The following is a 7,755-nucleotide window of genomic DNA, read 5'->3' as shown; positions in this document are numbered from 1 at the left end:
AGGTGCAGGTGCTACAGCTCAAAAGGCCTGCTCCTGAGAAACCTTTCACGCAGTAGCAAATGTTTACAATTTACAATTGTAAAGGGAAACCTTGGCTCTTATCATCTGTTTTCCCAGTGGGTTGCTGTCACTGCCTCTGTGTCTACCAAACACTTGATGATGGAGATAAGCCCTCGGTGGGCACTGACCTACCGCTTGTATTATGATCAAGGGACAGGCTGTGGCTGCATTATTCGGGGTGAGATGGACTGAGATCACCCTCAGTCTGCTGGAACAGTGCAATGAAGGAACAGAACTCTAAAAGATCGACTAGACATCAGACTGAAGGAACGCCATGGAATGCGGGCTGGATCAAACAGAACTGTGTAATAGAGCCTGTTTGATATCATCACAGGCCAATCAACGAAACTTCCTAGAGGGATGAATTTGGCTAATGGATTGTTGAATTTGCTAATTCTCTATTGTAGTATTGTAGGTTGTTAATTGAAGTGGTGCACGGGGCTGGTGAACAGGTGCTGGACACTTGGAGACCTCCAGTAGAGGGAAGACACGACCTGATACCTGGCGAGTGGGTGTGGGTGAGGAAGATATACCCTGCCAGATGTTGCAACCCTGCTGGGAAGGACCATATCAAGTGCAACTGACTACCGACTCTGCCATCTGAGTGACAGGATGAGATCGCTGGATCTACGCATTGCGCTGACACCGAACCACTGCACCAGAGACTGAGTGAACATTATTATATTGTCACTGTTTCTGTGTTTGTTGAGCTTCCTGAGGGGGGGTGACAGTGTACCTGTTAAGTGTAAGGAGTTTTACTTTAATAAATGGGGATATGGAATCAATACTTTATCAGTCAGCCACAAATAATAATCAGAGCTCCTGTTGGGATTGTATTGCTATAAAAGATGCTCATGGGAGTAATCCCCTTTGGTAGAGGTGATTATTTAGGTTAATTGGCATGGGTAAATAGCCCTGCTTTTAGTCTGAGTGTAACTCAGATGTATTAGAATGGAAATAACTGTATGCTCCTCGCTATAATCACAGTTTTAGGCCATTCTCTATTAGGGTGATAGACAGCTGTTTAGGTGAGCAAAGACTAAACAGTACTTGTATTCTAGACAATTATTAGCAAATTAATGACTTAGCAAAGCACATCTATGATGAAGAAAAATATATATCATAATTATAATCCAGATGATTGGGGCATTGGTGCATGGCTACAGTCTGTGCTAGGATCCTGGAGAGGGTCTCTGGTTCAATACATATTTGTGTGTCTGGTATTATTCGTTATAATCATACTGTTAATATCCTGCTGGAAAAACATGTGGACTAAAGCTGCTGCTTCTGTGCTAATTGTACGCCCTGAAGGGATCATGAAGGTCAAAAAATGATTTCATGGGAAAGGTTCTCTTATCTAGTGGCAGAACCTGATGGGTAGAACAATATAGTTTTAAGGGGGGGTTACCCTTGGGAGTGATTCCCCTAGATGCACATTATTATTATGATTTGTTTGTTCATAATAAGATGTTTTGCAGGAACGGGCCAAAGAGAAATTTTACAACTTCAGCTAGAATTGTTCTGCAAAACGGCACAGCTGAGGCAGTGGAACAATGTGTAGATTTTTCTAAGAGTTATTACTCTTCTGGTGAAAGACTTCAGGAAAAAGAAGTGGTGTTCACTCAGGTGGAGGGGGCCGTACCAAGGCTGCTGACCACTGCGACTGCTGTGAAAGTCACGGAAAGGCCGCTCTATTTCACTTCAGGCTTTCACTCTTGCTTCCTTCCAATGAGGACGGAGCTGCGGGAGAAAGGGCGCTATAGAGGATCGCTGTGGAGAGCTGCTGCTGTGCTTTGACATCTGAGCTCTGTGGAAAACGATCTCAATACAATTCTGAAAAACGCGACTCCCCGAACGCCAGCCGAACAAGTCTTGAAGTGGAAATCTAATAACTAAATTGATTCTTAAAATGTAGAGAGCTTTGCAAAAAATAAATTTATTTATAAATGTATTTCAAGGATGTAAATGCTGTGCTACAGTACGTGCAGAATTTTAGAAAACAGTGCATCAACAAAGTACACTGTTTAGGTTACTTTAGAAGACAATGTACCAAAACAATATATGCTGTCTGGGTCGTTAGAATTAGCTGAAAGTAACTGATAAGCTTTGAATAACAAATCTAGTGCTTCTTCTCTCGCTTTTTGATGTAATCGGTTTTCTCTTAGGGAAAGGGGAAGTTTTAGAAAGGACAAAGCCCTGAGCTTTTTTACAGCGCAACGTCTTATAAAAACCCTGTACTGCTTGTAACAAATTGAGTCTCTGGTTGCACTTTGCGAAGTGGCAGCAGGGCTCCCAATATTGCAATATTGAAATAAAGACCTTACTCAGGTGAGAACTCTCTCTTGTGGCTTCCTTGATAGTTATATTTCCATGACACCGGTTTTAATGTCTGTAGATTGTATCTTATTTTTATTTTTTGTTTTGTTTCATGTTCATATTATGTGTTTTCACCCAGTTCACTCCAGTTAATAACAGTTCACCCAGTTAATAGCCAGTTTATATGCGCGAAAAACGGGTGATCTTTCTATCTTGTGATCAGCTTAGTATCTTTCTGTAAGTTTTTTTCTTCTTAATTAAATGTTTAAAATACATGAATTTCATAAAGACAACACACGTTTCAAACAGAAAAAATCATATTCTGTTCTCTTCCTGGTATGTATAACAGATCAGCAGGTCTTCTTTTCCCAATTGCTTTTTTCCACTGTATTTATCATATTGGCTAGCCAATGTCCTCTCTTAGCTAGGTAATGTTACTTGTGGATGTGTTTCTGCGTTGCGTAGAAGCACATGTATCCATAGAAAGTGTATTATACTACTATTTGAGCTACGGTACATAAAAATAATTATATCGTTATTAATTTCTTTAGGTACGTGATTCCATATTATATTCCCTATTAATCAAATTCTAAAAGTATGCTTTTGTTTACTCCGATAACGAGCGCATTCACAGAAAATGTTAATATATTATGACTTTTCACAAAGTATATAAACTTAAGATGGTCAGAAGGAGCATGTAAAAACGTTTCCGAAACGTGGTAAAATCTTACCACATGTAAGACTTTGATGCTTAAAATGTTTAGGAAGAAAGTGGAATACTGGTGTGTATTTTTTCTTTAAACTACCAATACCAATATACAAGGTTATCAATATACAAGGTATATAATCTCGAAGAGATCCAAACACAAAGAGATACACAACAGAGAATATATGTCAATATATATCGTTCGGTTACCAAATCGCTAATCAGTGTTATTACCCACTGTTGCTCTAAACTCGGAAGTAAATACATTACTCATGAATTAAATTGATAACAACTTGTGTTGAGGTACAATTGAATTCTCGAGACGCAATGTAGAACATGGGGTTTACTTATCCACTGTGTATGGATTTGAAATTTCCCGGCACGAACACCAAACCAGCTGACAGGCTCTGTTGCAGCCTCCGTTCCAGCGGTTGTCCAATGGGCGTTGTGTCGGCGTCCTCTGGCTACCGGCCAACCAGTCAAGGTGGAGCTCGGAGTAGGACGGGCGGAGGAAACTAACTGCGGCGCGCAGGGCAGTCGTTGCTCAGAGGGGATTCACGTTGGTAGAATTCTGAGTACGTACGAGATCCTCGGCCTCGCGCTTAAAACAAAGTCCAAGTCCCTTTGCAGACAACAGCAGTTGTCACGTGATTGTCTCTGAGGATGTGCGAAAATGGCCAAGGAGAGCCCCGATCTGAGCTTGCTCCCTTTTTGACCAAGACCCAGATGTGTGCTGATTGGTTGAGAGTTTGGCAGGCATTGGAGACCCACGTGGTATTACCACGCCCTGCCAGTCCCTGATTGGTTGGTCAAGGTGAGATATAAGTCAGTTACTCTTGACACTTAGGAATGCAGTCCAGATGTCCATTCAGCACTCCCTAGACTGATAGGCGCCAATGGATGACCATTGATCATGATAGCCAGGCTTAGCTAAGTGCATCCCCGTCTGGGAGCTTGTTCCTTATCAAAAGAAAACATCTTAAATCAGCCTGCATGAATACTTTCTCTGTGGCTGCACCACAGAGATGGAGGGTGAGATGGGGCCTCCTTTAGGAAAGCATACCAACGCTTAATTCTGTCTTATTAACAATCTACGTTGCATTGTGCTTTTAATACAGTCTTTGCTGTGCTCTTGAGGATCCTTGTGATATTTCGAGCTCTGGTTGAATGATAAGTGTAGCAGTTTAAATAATTTTCGTAGTTAGAAATTATAAAATGCTCTGTTAAAAGCAAGGGAGTTTTTATGTCCGTTACAGTAAAAAAAATGCCTGACAAAGCAGGGCTTGGACAGATTCCAAGTGCATTTTTGCAATTTATGTTGCATTGTGCTGCTGTAATACAGTTTAAAATAATTAGAAGTCTAAACAGTATCAGCTTTATTTATGGGTTGCAATTAAAAAAAAGTCAAAAACCGCACTCAAAATGCAATTTAGAACTTTCTGGCAAGAGGAGACAACCAAATTAATACTGTAGCAATGTTTGTGGATGAACAAGGTTATACTGCTATTTCCTTAGATACGCGATGCTCTCTCTTGCTCGCTCTCTCTCTCTCTTCAATTCAATTCCAGGTGCGTTATTAGCATAACAGATGGGTACAATCAGTGTTGGGTATTTACTTTACTTTGAGATGCCACTTTTAAAGGTGATATATAAAATCAAGGCTTTAACTTGCTTTAACTCCGCAAGTCTGAGTTCTTGTGTCTGTCCTATCCGAACCCGAAAGTATTACAATATGTATCTTTATAGCAGGTGGTGTACAGCTTTTTAGTATAGATTACACTTTTCTTAAATGTATTTAAAAAATAAAAACGATTACAATCTAATCTTTCCACGTTTGATCCCAAGATCCCAAGAAAAATAAATCTAAATGGGGAGAAAGCTATGCTGAAAGTTTATTAAGATACTTAGAAGACAAAGATATCAATTTACGTTGCATTTGTCTGATTGTGAATCAAAAAACACATATACTTAAACCCGTGTTTGCGATTTAAATCAAAACACGATTTAAATCAATATAAATGTTTATATTCTAACGCCTAGGTGACTATTCATTGTTATTAAAATGACTTAAATTCGATCATGTTGTGATATTTAGAAATATAAATTTGTTTGGTGTGAGTGAGGTTTTATTTAATCTCTGACCCAGGGAAACGTTTCATTTTTTCAAAGAAATGTTTGTTAAAAGAAGTCATGGTTCCTGCAGAATTTGATCACAGACTGTGTGATAGGGGAGTCAGGAGCCTAACCCACAGTGCCACCGGCAAGGTCACATGCACAATCCTGAAAAAGCACTACAGAAACATTATCAACAGACAATGTACAGCGTGTACTATTCTTGTGTTGCGGTACATTCATATAATTATATCGTTATTAATTTCTTTAGATACGCGATTCCATATTATATTCCCTTTTAATCAAATTCTAAAAGTATGCTTGTTGACTCCGGTATCACGTTAGTTAAAGACTTCGATGCTTAAAATGTTTAGGGAGAAATGGAATACTGGTGTGTATTTTTTCTTTAAACTACCAAGACCAGCCATATACTGTATGTTTATGTTACAAAATTAATATTGTTTATGGCCTTCACATGCGTTACAGTATGCTCCTATTCTTTTTATGCTCAGCTACTAAGATTTCCCTTCAGTGGTAAAATTCCATATAAATATTCAATACTAAAACAGGCACAGTAAAGACATTTACTGTAAATCTTTCTAAGACAGACCAACGGACCACGAGTGCCCCTGTCGGTCAACCAATCACGTACCGTGTTATTTTGCGTCATCATGCGTCACAATGCGCGACACCGTAGCCAATTACCTCCGGTACATGTCTATACCGTGCACTTTGAATGGCTGCATCTGTACGACAACACGAACTGCATGGCTGCAATAGAATCCTAGTACGAAAGTAGTCGATGCCACTGCTGGTTCTTGGTTTCTTTTAGTTAGAGGTCCGGAGAAGCATTTCAAGCTGGTTCCACTACTCCTTCCGGACGTTCATTCCCTTTTCAAAGTCAGTCGTATTGCTGTAGTCTGCATTCTTTAGGCTGATTATCGAGGTTAGCATTTATTTGGTCATGGGGGGCCTCGGTACTGTATGCTAATTCTCAAGACAGTTTCACCCGTTTTCTGATTGCTAGGTTCTGTACCAGTGCAGACATGTCAAACAGTGAATGGCTGTACCTCTATTGTATCTGGGCTCAATGAATGAAATCAGTAATAAATGAATATATGTATAGTTATACGAAAAACAAGTGGTTTATCGACTCATCTTCATTTGCAGATTTAGATATTCGTTTTACATGCCATAGCAACAAAACATCTCTAGAGATGAGGCTATAGATCACCTTTCCATCCTCCAGGTTTTCCTCCCAAAGCCTACGGCACCAATGGTGACCCCTGCTGGCCGAGAGAGCAAAAGCTTGCAGCACCTGGTATTCCCAGGAAGTCTCCCATCCAAGTACTAACCAGGCCCAACTCTACTTAATTTCCGAGATCAGATGAGATCGGGCATACTCAGGGTGGTGTGGCCGCAAGTAAAAGCCATGGCGCCTAACTTGCTACTTGAAGCTGTGTGTGGCTGGGGCTCCGTGCCCCCCGAGTGGGACTGAAGGATCGTTCGTGTGCAACTCTTTGGAAAGGAGCCTCTTTCCAAATCGCATTGCGTACCTGGATGTTGGCGAATGTGCTCCCTTGTGTTGGCTTGTCCCGCACTGGAGGAGAACAAACAAACTGCTCGGAGGAGCACAAGGCAAGTCTTCACAAGACAAAAACCTCCAGTGCACAGCACTCAAAACATTTCTGGGCTGTCGCGTGTTTATTTCAGCACATAAAGCGCACCAGTCCAACACGTCGGCCGGGCGCGCGGCGCCTCCGCCCTCTTGTGGCCTTGCGGCGTCAGAGCAAGAGGCTCCTTCTCGCTGCCTTTCCGCTGTGTTGCAGAGCCCCGAGAGGGAACCTGGAGCGCACACTTTGTGGGGGGCGGGGGACCGTATTCACGCTGTCTCTTGCGCGAGTACAAAATCTCACGGCGCCAGCCAGCGGCCAGGAGACAAATACAATATCGCAGGACAGGGGGGCCTCGTCATTGATTGTTACATATGAGACGGGGATTAGGAGGAGACCCCGACTGATTGGTAAAGGGGAACACTAACACCAGAGAGACACCCCCGGAGTCTCTTTTTGAGAGACGCCCTGGGATTTCTTAATGGCCAAGGAGGGTCGGGACCTCGGTTTTATGCCTCCCCCGAAGGACGGCGCCTGTTTGTGCAGCAGAGTGTCGCCATCAGGATGCTGGGGCATAAGAAAGCCACACAGACTGCAGGGTGAGCGCTCCCTACTGGTCCCAGTCACACCTCTTGTAGGAGCAGCAGCAACCTGAGCTTTTCCGGGGGGAATCTCTTATCCGGGTGCCGGCTAGGCTCACACCTGCTGGGCTGCCGTGGGTGAGCCCAGTCGAGAGTCGCAGGGTGAGATCTAGTCACCGGGGAGAAAAGATACAAGCGAAGGATTACTCGGCTCCCAGCACTTGAAAAGACCGACAAATGAATCATTCCCGCCGGAGAATGTACCTGAATTCCCCCGCCCCCCTGTGTTTGCTGTATTGTCTTTGAAGCCGGCCCCCGAGATGAGACGGGCTGTTCCTGTGCCCCAGTTAACACTTTACAGGTGCCA

At 42.6% G+C, this 7,755-nt stretch overlaps 1 non-coding gene across 1 annotated transcript; it reads right to left on the bottom strand.

The window, feature by feature from the left end:
- Positions 1–6,500: 6,500 nt before the first annotated feature.
- LOC148663752 (5S ribosomal RNA) lies at positions 6,501–6,619 on the bottom strand. Its single transcript, XR_015938374.1, has one exon. It is a non-coding gene; the product is annotated as a 5S ribosomal RNA (ribosomal RNA).
- Between the last annotated feature and the right edge of the window lie 1,136 nt (positions 6,620–7,755).

Source organism: Lepisosteus platostomus, chromosome 5, assembly GCF_059453375.1.
Source record: "Lepisosteus platostomus isolate fLepPlt1 chromosome 5, fLepPlt1.hap1, whole genome shotgun sequence".
Classification (NCBI taxonomy): Eukaryota; Metazoa; Chordata; class Actinopteri; order Semionotiformes; family Lepisosteidae; genus Lepisosteus; species Lepisosteus platostomus.
This window is presented reverse-complemented; position numbering and strand designations above follow the sequence as displayed.